Source organism: Meles meles, chromosome 18 (assembly GCF_922984935.1).
Source record: "Meles meles chromosome 18, mMelMel3.1 paternal haplotype, whole genome shotgun sequence".
Lineage (NCBI taxonomy): Eukaryota > Metazoa > Chordata > Mammalia > Carnivora > Mustelidae > Meles > Meles meles.
Window position 1 is genome coordinate 25,490,941 of NC_060083.1, and position 14,159 is coordinate 25,505,099.

Below are 14,159 nucleotides of genomic sequence, written 5' to 3' on the forward strand. Positions count from 1 at the left end.
AGTATACTTGTAACAATAAAATTTCTTTTAATGTCATCATTATCTAATAGTGAAATGATGGGGATGGGCACCTCCAAAGGGGCAATATTTTGAAAGAAAAATTATACCTCTTATAATGTGGTCACAGGTCCATAGGGAGCGAGAAGGTCAAGTGGCTAAAGATGTGTGTTCCATCAGTACCTGGTGCGCTGTGAAAGCAGTCAGCTTAGAAAAGAGAGCATATTCCCACTCTCATTTTAGTAGCTTATCTTCACACCTCTGCTTCACAGCTCACTCCTTTTAGTACTTTTTGGGTGCCTCAAGCTAGAGGAAGGAAATGGTACTTGGAAACTCTAACTAAACCAGAAACTCTGAGCTCCCACCTTCGTAGAGCCCAAGCATGTACGGATCCGCACATATACAAATGCGGGGAAAGAGCGTTTTCATTTAAATGGAGGAAGCTGCCATGTCTACCTCTATAAGCAAAAATATTAATCATCCACCGTCTGGTTTTAATCCACACGCTCCTGATCCTGCATCTGAATGTATTGTTATCAGGGGAAGGAGCATTTCTGCTCAATCTTTTTCACCAGCCAAAAACCTGAAAATGTGAAAACCACATTGGTGAAGTGCCTTCTTGGGGACCCAGAAAACTCTGAGCTGCTGCTTTTTTATTGTTTTCTTTCTTTTAAAATGATGAATAAATGTGAATTTCAGAGGGTGGGGAGGGGGGAGAAACAGCTCAAGTTACAGGTCCCTCATATCTTGGAGTGACACTATCCTCAGGGAAATTAGCACTTTCTCTTCTCTATTTCCCAAAGGGGATCCAGCCACACAATCTGATCGATATCAGCCCATCAGAGAGACAAGCTTGGGCATCCAGGTGCATCCCTTATGAGCATTTACAAATGAAATGGCAAGTCCAAACAGCAAGCCTTTGCCTCTGCTCTCTGTTCTTCTGGTTTGTGCTTCGCTAGCAGTAGAAGCAGGGACTGATACACCATCTGAATGAGTCCAAGCATGCTTCTCCCACTGTCTGTGCTGGAGACCCTTCCCTCTCCTCAGGTTCACCCTAAAAAGGGTCTCCAAGCCAGTATGCGGGCTTGAGTGCCTTCAAAGCTATTAGTCACCGCTCTTGCATCCTCACTCCAAACTGCGAACCGGGCCACCCGTGACACAAAAACTCTGGCAAGATTAGAGGATAGCAAGAGCAGAAGAAACCACAATACGCCTGAGACTCCCAGGAGAACAATGACTAGTGCTGGTGGGGAACAGACTGACAGACAGAGCAGACAGACTCTAACCAGGCCTTGCTCTGTTTTCGATGCAACACAAATGTTTTCCATTAGAAGTTCCCTGCCCCACAAACACTCATACATGCGGCTATGAAATCCACATACTTAACTTCTGCTTTTCTGGCACTCAGACCCAACTACCTCTCCTGCTCCTCTGGAACACAGCAAAGTTGAGAGAAAAGAGATTCTAGTACCCCGAGCATAAAGGTAAGGGGAAGAGAATCAGAATCAGATGCATGCTTACTAAGTCCTATCTAACATGAGTATGACTGAGAAAGCTAAAGGGAGGAAGGAAGAAAACAAGGATGTTTCTTTTGCCAAGAGAGAAACAAGTACTATAAAGCTCTGGCTCTCACTGGTTGGCTCCTATGCTTTCAGCTTAAAGTTTGGCTTTACTTTCTAGTAAAGTCTGCAGCTGATCTTCATCAGGAGGTGTCAGTCGCCATTAAAAGCAAAATAGGCAAAAACCTCAGCAAACTCATTACAAAGCCTGCAAAATTCCAGTACTAAGAAAGCAGAATACAGGCTGATCAGTAACCCATGTTTCAAACACTCTGAACCAGCCGAGTATCACAGCTGTGAGAAGAAGCTGAACCAGAAATCTTTACAGCGTCAGCAACCATCCTCCCACTGTCTGTGGGACCCGGCCCAGGCTCATTTCTAATCACAGAGGTAGGGACATGTGGCTGTGTGGTTAATTAATGTCTTCCCTTTAAAAAAAAAAAAAAGGAAGAAGAAGAAGAAAACTACAAGTAAGTAAGAATTCAAAAGAACAACTGGGGGAAAAAAAGAATGAACATTGAAAAGAAGGGAAAAAGTGAATTTTTAAAATAGCATGTAAGAAATAAAAGGAAATCCCCTAATTCAGGCAGCTCTGGAGTTCCCTAATTGCACAAGAGCAAAGGACACCCCCCAATGTGGATGCCTTATGAAGCAATTGCTCAACCTACAGGCATTGTGCAATTCCAGCCCTCCAAAGCTTCTTGTTGCACATGTGCAAACCACGTTTTCCACTGCACTGTAGAATAGGAACAGTTTCTCATTTTTCTCTTCTTCACTTTAGGGGGCCTATGTGCATGAGGGGAAAAAAAAATCTACTGCTAGATAAGCATTCACTACAAATGAGGTTTTACATTATTTCATCTGGTTATTTCTGAGTTTACTTGTAGTTAAGAAACATTTGGATTTACTCTTAGGCAGCTAAAGGTTCATTTTTCCTGTCACTGACAATAACGATATCACAAAAAATTGTCCACAAAAACATCGAACCTTCAAAAGCCTTTGTTCCAAATGGTTGCTACTCTGAAATATTTGGAGTACTTAAAAGTAGCAGTCCCTGCTTTGCAGCCAAAATTCCAGTGGAAGCCTGGGTAAATCACAGTGTCTTATTAATCACAAACCTTTCCTTTTCGAGAAATCTAGTTAAAGAATCAACAAGAACAGTAATAAGTGTATACAAAGATGAGGAAAGCATGACAAGAAAACCCAAAGGTCATGCAGGAAAAGACAGGCAGATCTGACTTCATAATAATTTTAAGTTGTACCCAGTAAAAAATATAAAGATTATAATACTAGCTAGAAACCAGGAGACAATATTTGCAACATATAAAATAAAAATACCTAGTTTACAAATTCTTACATATCAATAATATATAACAATATAAAAAAAATCAGGGCCGGGGCGCCTGGGTGGCTCAGTGGATCGGGCCTCTGCCTCCGCCTCCCCCTCAGGTCATGATCTCAGGATCCTGGGATCAAGCCCCGAGTCGGGTTCTCTGCTTGGCAGGGAGCCTGCTTCCTCCTCTCTCTCTCTCTGCCTGCCTCTCTGCCTACTTGTGATCTATCTCTCTCTGTCAAATAAATAAATAAAATATTAAAAAAAATAAGCAGGGCCATAAATATGCAAGTCAGAATCAGAGAAACATAAACAGACAGTAAATATACATAAAGACCCTTTATTCCACTAGTAAGCAAATTGCAGTTAAAATGAGATGCATTTTTGGGGGGCGCCTGGGTGGCTCAGTGGCTTAAAGCCTCTGCCTTTGGCTCAGGTCATGATCCCAGGATCCTGGGATCGAGCCCCGCAGCGGGCTCTCTGCTCAGCAGGGGAACTGCTTCCTCCTCTCTCTCTTCCTACCTGCTTGTGATCTCTGTCTGTCAAATGAATAAATAAAATCTTAAAAAAAAAAAAATAAGATGCATTTTTAACACTGAAAATTAGCACAAATTAAAAATATTAGCATAACACAGTATTTGTAAAGTATGAAGAAACAGACACTTGTATACTGTTATGGGAATGTAAACTGCAATAATCATCTTGGAGGGCAATTTCACAGTATTTGTAAAACAGTAAAATTTGTGTATTTTTTGATAAAGGAATTCCACTTGTAGGAATCTATTCTAAAAGAAGAGTCTTATAAATATACAAGGATTTAAGTACAAGGAAGTTCATTTTAGTACTGTATGTAGTAACAAAAATTGGACAGAACTAAATAGCACCTAAAAGACAGACAGTGGGAATGTATACTGGTGTAGCCAATATGGAAACACTATGGAGGTTCCTTCAAAAATTAAAAATAGAACTACCATAAAAATTCAGCAATTCCACTCCTGGGTGTTTATCTGAAGAAAATGAAAACACCAATTTAAAGAGAGATAAGCACCCCTCTATGTTCACTGCAGCATTATTTACAACAGCTAAAATATAGAAGCAACCAGTGTCCATCAACAGATAGATGGATAGGGGCGCCTGGGTGGCTCAGAGGGTCAAGCCTCTGCCTTCAGCTCAGGTCACAGTCTCAGGGTGAGGGATCAAGCCCCATATCGGGCTCTCTGCTCAGCAGGGAGCCTGCTTCCCCCTCTCTCTCTGCCTGCCTCTCTGCCTGTGATCTCTCTCTCCATCAAATAAATAAATAAATAAAATCTAAAATAAATAAATAAACAAACAAGCAAATAAATAAATAAAATCTTGAAAAAAAAAAGATAGATGGATAAAGAAGATGTGATAGATGTATACAATGCATTATCATCCAGCCATGTATGGTGAAATCTTGCCATAGCGAAATGAGTCAGAGAAAGACAAATTACTGAATGATTTTACTTATATGTGTAATCTAAAAAAAAAATAAAACAAATGAACAACAAAACAAAAACAAACTCACAGATATAGGAAACAAACTGTTGGTTACCAGAGTGATGAGGGGTTCAGGGGAAGGTGGGTGAAACAGGTAAAGGGGATTAAGAAGTACAAACTTCCAGTGATTAAATAAATAAGTTACAGTGATTGAAAAGTACAGCATAGGGAATAGAGTCAATAATATTGTAATAACTTTGTATGGTGACAGGTGAACTACACTTATCACGGGGATTTCATAATGCATAAAAATACCAAATCACTATGATGTACACCTGAAACTAAGAGGACACTGTGTGTCAATTATACCTCAATAAAAAAAGATGGGTAAATTACATCTGTAACTATGATTCATACATACTGATTCAGAAACCGTTGCAACATATATATACTAAGCTAAAATAAGAGTAATGTATATACAACATGCATTTTTATTAGAAAGGTTAATATTCTTTTTTTTTCCTTTTACCTTATTTGACAGACAGAGATCACAAGTAGGCAGAGAGGCAGGCAGAGGGAGAGAGGAGGAAGCAGGCTCCCCGCTTAGCAGAGAGCCCGATGCGGGGCTCGATCCCAGGACCCTGCGATCATGACCTGAGCCCAAGGCAGAGGCTTTAACCCACTGAGCCACCCAGGCACCCCAGAAAGGTTAATATTCTGTAAATGTATGTCTGCAAGAATGGTTATCAGACTGTAATTAGCAGTTTTGCCTATTTTGCTTTTCAAGGTCAGCTGTAGACTTTATTAGAAAGTAGACACAAACTTGGAAGGAGGGGCTGGTACTCACACTCTACAGTTCGATGCGATTTTAGTATTTTTTTTTTTTTTAAGACTTTATTTATTTATTTGACAGACGGAGATCACAGAGAAGCAGGCAGAGAGAGAGGAGGAAGCAGGCTCCCTGCAGAGCAGAGAGCCCGCTGCGGGGCTCGATCCCAGGATCCTGGGATCATGACCTGAGCCAAAGGCAGAGGCTTTAACCCACTGAGTCACCCAGGCGCCCCAATTTTAGTACTTATTTTTTTAAGATTTTATTTATTTATTTGACAGAGAGAGATCACAAGTAGATGGAGAAGCAGGCAGAGAGAGAGGACAAAGCAGACTCCCCGCCGAGCAGAGAGCCCGATGCAGGGATCGATCCCAGGACCCTGAGATCATGACCTGAGCCGAAGGCAGAGGCTTAACCCACTGAGTTACCCAGGTGCCCCCCGATTTTAGTATTTCTGATAGCATGGATTACTTCTGTAATTTAAAAGTAAAGACAGCCTACCTTCTGTTTCTTAGCATGATGGATCAGGCAGTACTGGACTAGTCCTTTGACCATACACAGTTGAAAGATATCTGAGGAAACTGTCTATCGGCAGTGGATAAGAGGCAGTGTGAGACTGTGATCCCTAAACACCAAACTCCTTGAGAGAGAGTTCAGATTTGTGGTTACCAGCGGTGGACATAGGGAGAGAGCAAACTAGGGGAAGGTGGTCAAAAGGTGCCAACTTCCTGTTGTAAGACAAGTACTAGGGATGTAATATACAACACGGTATGACTACAGTTAGCACTGCTGTATGATACATCACAAGGAGAAATTTTCTTTGCTTTTTATTGCATCTGTATGAGATGATGGATGCTAACTAAACTCATTGTGGCAATCATTTTAAAATATATGTAAGTCAAACCATCATTTTGTATACCATGTACGTACACCAAACATATACAATGATGTATGTCAATTATTTCTCAATACAACTGGGGAAAAACACTAGAAATATTTTTTTATGATTAGTTTGTTCCCCTTTCATGAGAGAAAAAGAGACTGTGCTATCTGAGAGAAGAGAAATTCATAAAATGAACCCATGATCCCTCAGTCCTCTGCTTGGGGATAATTTTCCAACCATGACACTGAAAGCTGGGTCCCGGGGAAATTCTGGTGGTCCTGCTGAGCTGAAGAGGCAGAGGCAGAATTTGAGGTAGCTAAAGGGGATGGAATCAGCAAGCAGGGAAATGGACAGGAAGAAGTTTACAGAGGGCAGAGTACATCTTCAGTGGCTAAGGGAGTAAAGGCTGGACTGTACATATGTAGCCAAGATCACCAGAGGCTGACAGCGGAACAGAAAGAGATACTAAAGATCCAGCAGTGGTGCAGGAAAAGCACTGCCTTGGGATGGGGGAGTTGGGAGTTCCAACACTGCCTGAGTGAAGATTTTAACACCTTGTTAACACCCCGTGGCAACCACCTGAGACTCCAGAGGAGCCACACCCTAGAGGAGAGCTAAACTAAATCTGCATTCATACATCCTAAAACGCACCCTGAAACAAAGTCTGCAGGGGAGACAGAGTTTGGAGGTTGACATATTACTGGGGCTTGGGAAATATCCGAGGTTCCTAGGTAACTGCCCTAATAATATGTAAAAAACAAGTTCAACATGATCAAGAAGTTCAAGATGATCAAGCAGAAATTTAAGTGCCGATTTAAAAAAACAAACAAAAAGGTATTCTCCAGGGGAAGGTAACAAGATCTCTAGCAAATTATCCAGTGTCCACCGACCATAAACAAAAATCATGAGACACAAAGAAAGAGGAAAATGCAATCTACATTCAACAGAAATCAAATGTGAGATGGCCCACATGTTGGGACTGGCAGGCAAAGACTTTAAAGTCGGCTATTATAAATATGTCCAAAATATTAGGAAGAAAGATGTTCAAAGAATTAAAGGGAAATATAGCCTTAATGAGAATATCAGCAGAGAAAAGTAAATTATAAAAAACAATCAAGTAGAAATTCCTTTTTTTACAAGATTTTATTTTAGAGAGATTATTTTATAGATTTTATTTTATTTATTTATTTGACAGAGAGAGATCACAAGTAGGCAGAGAGGCAGGCAGAGAGAGAGGGGGAAAGCAGGCTCCAAGCTGAGCAGAGAGCCCGATGCGGGGCTCGATCCCAGGACCCTGAGATCATGACCTGAGCTGAAGGCAGAGGCTTAACCCACTGAGCCACCCAGGTGCCCCTAGAGAGATTATTTTAAAGATATTATTTATTTTAGAGAGAGAGATCGAGAGAGTGTGTGTAGGAAGGGCCAGAGTGGGAAGGGAGAGGGAGAGAATCTCAAGCAGACTCTGCTGAGCATGGGCTCAATCCCACAACGCTGAGATCACAATTGGAGCCGAAACCAAGAGTCCAGGGCTCAACTGACTAAGCCACCCAGGTGCACCACAACCCTCCCCTACCCTGCCCCCGCCAAGTAGAAATTCTTAAACTGAAAAGCAAAAGAGTGAAATAAAAAAATTCACTGGATAAACATTATATTGAAAATGGCAAAAAAAAAAAAAAAAGAGCCCATGAATATAAAGACAGATTAATAGAAAGTAAGTGATCCGGAGGCACCTGGGTGGCTCAGTCGGTTGAGCATCTGACTCTTGGTTTCAACGTAGATCGTGATCTCATGGGTCCTGGGATGGAGCCCCTGCATGAGTTCCATACTGGGACAGTGGGTGGGGGGGTTGGGGGGGATGCACACACAGGGAGTCTGCTTAGGATTCTCTCCCTCTCCTTCTGCCCCTCACCCCACTCACGCGTTCTCTTTCTCCCCTTCTCTCTAAAATAAATAAATCTTAAAAAAAAAAGAAACTAAGTAATCTGAAGACTAGAGAGAAAAACACACTAAAGATAAACAGAGCCTCACATATGTGTGGGATTATTTAAAAATGTCTAACATATACATAACTGAAATTCCAGAAAGAGAAAAGAGGCTAAGCAGGGTAGAAAAAAAGAGAATAATCTCTGAAAGATACTCCAAATTTGATGAAAACACCAATCCAAAAGAGTCAGTGAACATCAAGCAGAATTAATGTAAGAAGAAATACACTTACGCACATCCCAATCACTTCTGAAAACCACAGATAAAAAGATAATATTCAAAGCAGACTCCCCCCTAAAGATACATTATACAGAGAGGCATATGAATGCTGATTTCTCCTGAGAAAACAGTGGGTATCAGATAATAAGAGAAACACATTTGAAGATGCTGAAAGAAAAAAAAAACCAAAACTTCAATCCAGAATTCTATATCCAGTTTTTTAAAAAATTCTTTAAAATCAAAGATAAAAGGGGGTGTGGAGAAAAAGACATTTTTAGATAAACAAAAGCTACAGGAATTTGTCACCTGCCACCCACTGTGTCCTTTAGGCTCAAGAGAAATGATTATCATCTGGAAACTTAACTCTAAAGAAAAGCATGAAAAGCACCAGTAAATAAGTAGATAAATGTAAAAGTTTGTATTTTCTTTTTGTTTGTAATTTACTTAAAAGATAACAAAGTAGAAATAATAATGGTATATGGTAGGTTTATACCAAATGAAAAGTCAAAGAGAAGATGAATGCACTGGGTGCCTGGGTGGCTCAGTTGGTTAAGCAACTGCCTTTGGCTCAGGTCATAATCCTGGAGTACCAGGATTGAGTCCCGCATCAGGCTCCCAGCTCCACGGGGAGTCTGCTTCTCCTCTCTCATGCTCTCTCTTTCAAATAAAAAAATAAAATCTTAAAAAAAAAAAAAAAAGAAGATAAATGCACTGAACAAGAGGGAATGGGTGAACGGAATTATACTATTTTGCAATGATTACATTTGTAAACCATGAAGCAGGAAGCACAGGTGTGAAGTGTAAAAAGTTACAATACTGACCTTAATATATATTCTGAAAAGGTAAGGATGCAAATCATTAGCCCTAGAACAACTAAAAAAATTTTAAGGGTATAATTAAAAAGGCAAAAGCAAAGATTTCTTAAAACAAAATGCACAAAGAAAATTTTAAAAACCCAAATTTCATCAGATTAAAAACATTTGCTTTTCAAGTTTCTGTCTTAAAAAATTTTTTTTTGAAGATTTTTATTTATTTATTTAACAGACACAGATCACAAGTAGGCAGAGAGGCAGGCAGAGAGAGAGGGGGAAGCAGGCTCCCAGCTGAGCAGAGAGCCCGATGCGGGGCTCGATCCCAGGACCCTGAGCCGAAGGCAGAGGCTTAACCCACTGAGCCACCCAGGTGCCCCCTTAAAAAATTTTTTTAAAAGCTAGCCATACAGGTGAGAAAATACTCACAGGACACGTGTCTGACAAGGATTTGTGTCCAGAATATATAAAGAACTTTCACAACTCTGTAAGAAAACATCAGTATCCCAAATTTTGAAAACAGGCTGCGGATTTGGACATTTCACAAATGAGGACCTATAAATTGCTAATAAACACACGAAAAAAATCCTCATCATTAATTACACAAATGCCATTAAAACTAAAATGTGACCACTTCACACTTTACTAGAATGGCTAACATGCTAAAGACTGGAAATACCAAATGCTGGGCAAGGACGGGAAACAACTAGAATTCTCAAGCATTGCTAGTGGGACTATAACATGGTGCAATCACTTTGGAAAAGAGTTTCTTTAAAGTTAGCAATATAATTACCATATAACTGAGCAATCCTACTTCCAGCTATTTACCCCCAGAGAAATGAAAACATATGTCCACAAAAAGACTTGTACATTAATGTTCACAGCATCTTTATTCACAGCAGCCAAAGAATAAAAATCCAAATGTCCAAACTTAAAGTGAATGGATAAACTGACAAATACTACTCATCAGGGAAAGGAATGAACCACTAGAAAAGAGCAACATGAATCAATCTCACAGATACTATGCTGAGTGAAAGAACACACTGTAGGATTCCACTTGTAGGAAATTCTAAATAGGTAATACTAATCTATAGTAAGAATAATCAGGGGCACTTCGGTGGCTCAGTTGCTTCAGCATCTGTCTTTGGCTCAGGTCATGATCCTGGGGATGAGCCCCACCTTGGCCTCCCTGCTCAGCAGGGAGTCTGCTTCCTCCTCTCTCTCTCTGCATAAACCACCACCCACCTGCCCTGCCGATGCTCTCTCTAGAATAAAAAAGATTTTATTTATTTATTTGTCAGAGAGACAGAGAGCACAAGCAGGGGAACAGCAGGCAGAGGGAGAAGCAGGCTCCTTGCCTGATGCAGGACTCAATGCGGGACCTTGGGATCATGACCTGAGCCAAACGCAGACAATTAATCGACTGAGCCAATCAGACGTCCCTAAATAAATAAAATCTTAAAAAAAAAAATTAGATTAGTGGCTGCTCAGGATGGGTAGTGAGACTAGGGAGATTAACTGCAAAGAGGCACTCAGAAACATTTTGGGGGAAGGTTAACATTCTCTGTCTTGATTGGGGTGGTCATTACTCAGGTATATATATATAGGTATATATACACCATCAATACATTCAAATGTAAGATTTTATTATATGTAAATTATATGCCAACAAGTTGATTAATAAAAGTATTAACTTTAATAAAGATGATTTTCAGATATCTAAAATTATAAAGTAAAAACATAATATTCTTTTACATATATGAGAATTACATTAAAGAAAATAAAGAGTGGGACAGGAAGTACAGAGGCAGACATTTGTGTCAACAGTTAAATCCTCAATCTAGGTAACATACTTCATCCTCTCACCCATTTCAACTTTATTTTATTTATTTATTTGTGAGACGGAGAGAAAAAGAGAGAGAGAGAGGACAAGAGGGGAGACGGTCAGAGGGAGAAGCAGACTCCCTGCTGAGTGGGGAGCCTGATGTGGTGGCTGATCCCGGGATTCCAGGATCATGACCTCAGCCAAATGCTTAACTGACTGAGCCACCTCAACTTTTTTTTTTTTTTTAATTATGGCTCATATTTATTTAGTCTTGAACCAAAGATGGTTTGCATGTATATCTGTGGATAGGCAGGCAAACTTCCATTCATCACTCACCTTCAGGTTTTTATGTATCACTTACCCCCATCAACCAACTCCAAGAGTGCTTGTTTATCTCTAAGTGATTCTGCCTGCAAAGTCTGGAGCCCAAGGCATTGTCCTGGTTTTTTTGGTTCTTATACGTTGCACTGCCACTACTCGTAAGATTTTTTTGCTCTTGGACACACCTCTAAAATGATGTAGATCACCCTGTGCATAAATTCATCCTCTTAGAGCACTCTCTAGGGTTTCCCAAAAATAAATTAAGTTCTCTCTCCAAAGACTCATATTCTGGACACTCAGGTGTCTTTGGGTGTCAGGGCATTCAGTCTAAGATGTGAAGAACATCCAACCCAGAGAGAAAGAAGCAGATAAATTCAATCTGAGCATCCATTCCCCTCACATGAACTTTTATTTCTTTGTTCATTCTCAAGAACTATTATGTGAGATCAGATAATGTCCCCAAACCAGGTGAAGAATTCCCAAGCTCGGGACACCTGGGTGGCTCGTCAGTTGAGTGTCTGCCTTCCACTCCCTGGGATCAAATCCAGCATGGCGGTGGGGGGGGGGGGTCCCCCTGCTCCTCTCTCTGCCTTCTCTGCCTGCCCTCCTCCACTGCTTGTGCTCTCTCACTGATAAAATAAAAAAAATAAAATCTTAAAAAAAAAAAAAAAAAAAGAATTCCCAAGCTCCTGGTGGAAAGTCAAGCTCCCAGTGAAAATAAAAGAATGATCAAAGTTAAGAAGCGAACTGGAGGTATACTAGGAAATAATAGTTCAACCATTCTACTACTGTATTTATATCCAATTAAGAGTACATGCTCTCGGGGCGCCTGGGTGGCTCAGTGGATTAGGCCGCTGCCTTCGGCTCGGGTCATGATCTCAGGGTCCTGGGATCGGGCCCCGCATCGGGCTCTCTGCTCTGCAGGGAGCCTGCTTCCTCCTCTCTCTCTGCCTGCCTCTCTGCCTACTTGTGATCTCTCTCTGTCAAATAAATAAATAAAAATCTTTAAAAAAAAAAAAAAAAAGAGTACATGCTCGCAACTTGGATTGCTTGGATTTGGTTCATTTTTACCTGTGTTCATCCTGGGCAAGTTCTTTCATAAAGTTCAAATTCCCATGGGGCTTCTGTGACATTTAAATGAGATAATGTAAAGCATTAAAACAGTACCTAGCACATGATAAACACTCATTAAAAGTCAGATGTTTTGTTCATGGCCCTCTTGGGAAAAGAGATCCAGACATGTGACTCTTCATATATACTCCGGAAAAATATATTTATAGCATTCTGAGTAAAACTTTTTGAAGAACTCAGAAACCTGTCTGGCAACCATGAGGGCAAAGTATATGAACTCTTAGGTAATATGCCCTACATTCCAAAGTTAAAGACAAAATGAGGAAGACTATTTATGCCAGAAATCTTTACTATTTTTACCTGGACCAAAATCTTTACCAGATGATTACAACCCTGGCAGCCACCAAAAACCAGCTGTTCTCAAACCATCAGCATCACCATCACCTGGGAACTGGTTAGAAATGCAATTTTTTTCTGTCTCTTCCTCCCAAATAATCATAAACCACTGGAGGCTGGGCCCAGGAACTGGGTGGTTTAACAAGGCCTCCAGGTGATTCTGATGAATGCTAAAGTATGAGAATTATTATCCAAGAACAAAAAGAACACCTAGTCATTGACTATCCATAGCATAAGCATAAAGATAATGGAGTTCAATAGGGCCCACTTGGGAAATTAAGTTTATAAATCAGGCAATGACTGATAAATCTGAAAGTACTGGAGTAAACAGAAGTAGTAAATAGTAATTCTGTAAATTTATCAATAATTAGTAAAGAGGAAAGAGAGAGCACAGAGAAGGTGAGGGAGAGCCACAATGAGGTAGGCAGAGAGATACAAACAATACAAATGGTTAGTGCCAAAGGGCCACTGGTGAAATGAATCATCAAACAAAGCAGCCCATCAAGGTATTTACTGCACTTCAAGTGAGAAGGGGAACATTTTTTTATAACACTTGCTAGATAGAAACCAGAGACCTTCTCAAAACACTACATAACTTTTACTAAGTTTATATTCTTATCAAGAACTTCTTCCACTAAAGAGGCAAAATAGAAAAGGAAATAGATACAGTTCATAGTTCATTTCTAAATTTCTGGCTGGACATGGTTTTTCTTAAGATATCTAGGGACTGATACGGAAGAATGAAGAGGAGAAACAGACTCAAAGGGTGAAAACAAACAAAAGATCTTATCTAGCGCAGTGACAAAGGAACATCCATGTTCTTACTACCTAAAGCATAGAATGTTGCATCCCTCCCAAGTTTCCGAAAGTTCTCATCTCATTTCATATAAAAATAAAACACTTCTAATACAAAGGCAACTAAAGAAAGTACAAAAGTGGGGCACCTGAGTGGCTCACTGGGTTTAGGCCTCTGCCTTCGGCCAGGTCGTGATCTCAGGGTCCTGGGGTCAAGCCCCTTATCAAGCTCTCTGCTTGGTGGGGAGCCTGCTTCCTCCTCTCTCTCTCTGCCTGTCTCTCTGCCTACTTGTGATCTCTCTCTCTCTGTCAAATGAATAAATAAAATCTTAAAAAAAAAAAAGAAGAAAAAGAAAGTTCAAAAGATATTCATAAACAGCCATCACAGGGGCACCTGGGTGGTTCAATGAGTTAAGCATCTGACTCCTGATTTTGGCTCAGGTCATGATCTCATGGTTCTTGGAACAAATCCTGCATCAGGCTCCATGCTCAGTGGGGAGTCTGCTTGAAATTCTTTCTCCCTTTCCCTCTGCCCCTCCCCCTACTCATGCACTCATTCTCTCTCAAAATTAAAAAAACAGCCATCATAAATTAAGAAAAAAAATGGGTGAGCATTCTAATAGTAAAATGGGCAAAGAACACAGGCAGTTTATAAGAAATGATAATGCCAATAAGTACAGA

At 40.4% G+C, this 14,159-nt stretch overlaps 1 protein-coding gene across 4 annotated transcripts in view; it reads right to left on the bottom strand.

Moving 5' to 3' along the window:
• SMG6 (SMG6 nonsense mediated mRNA decay factor) overlaps window positions 1-14,159 on the bottom strand; it is a 246,031-nt gene that overhangs the window by 94,120 nt on the left and 137,752 nt on the right. The gene's annotated exons all lie outside the window — the stretch shown is intronic.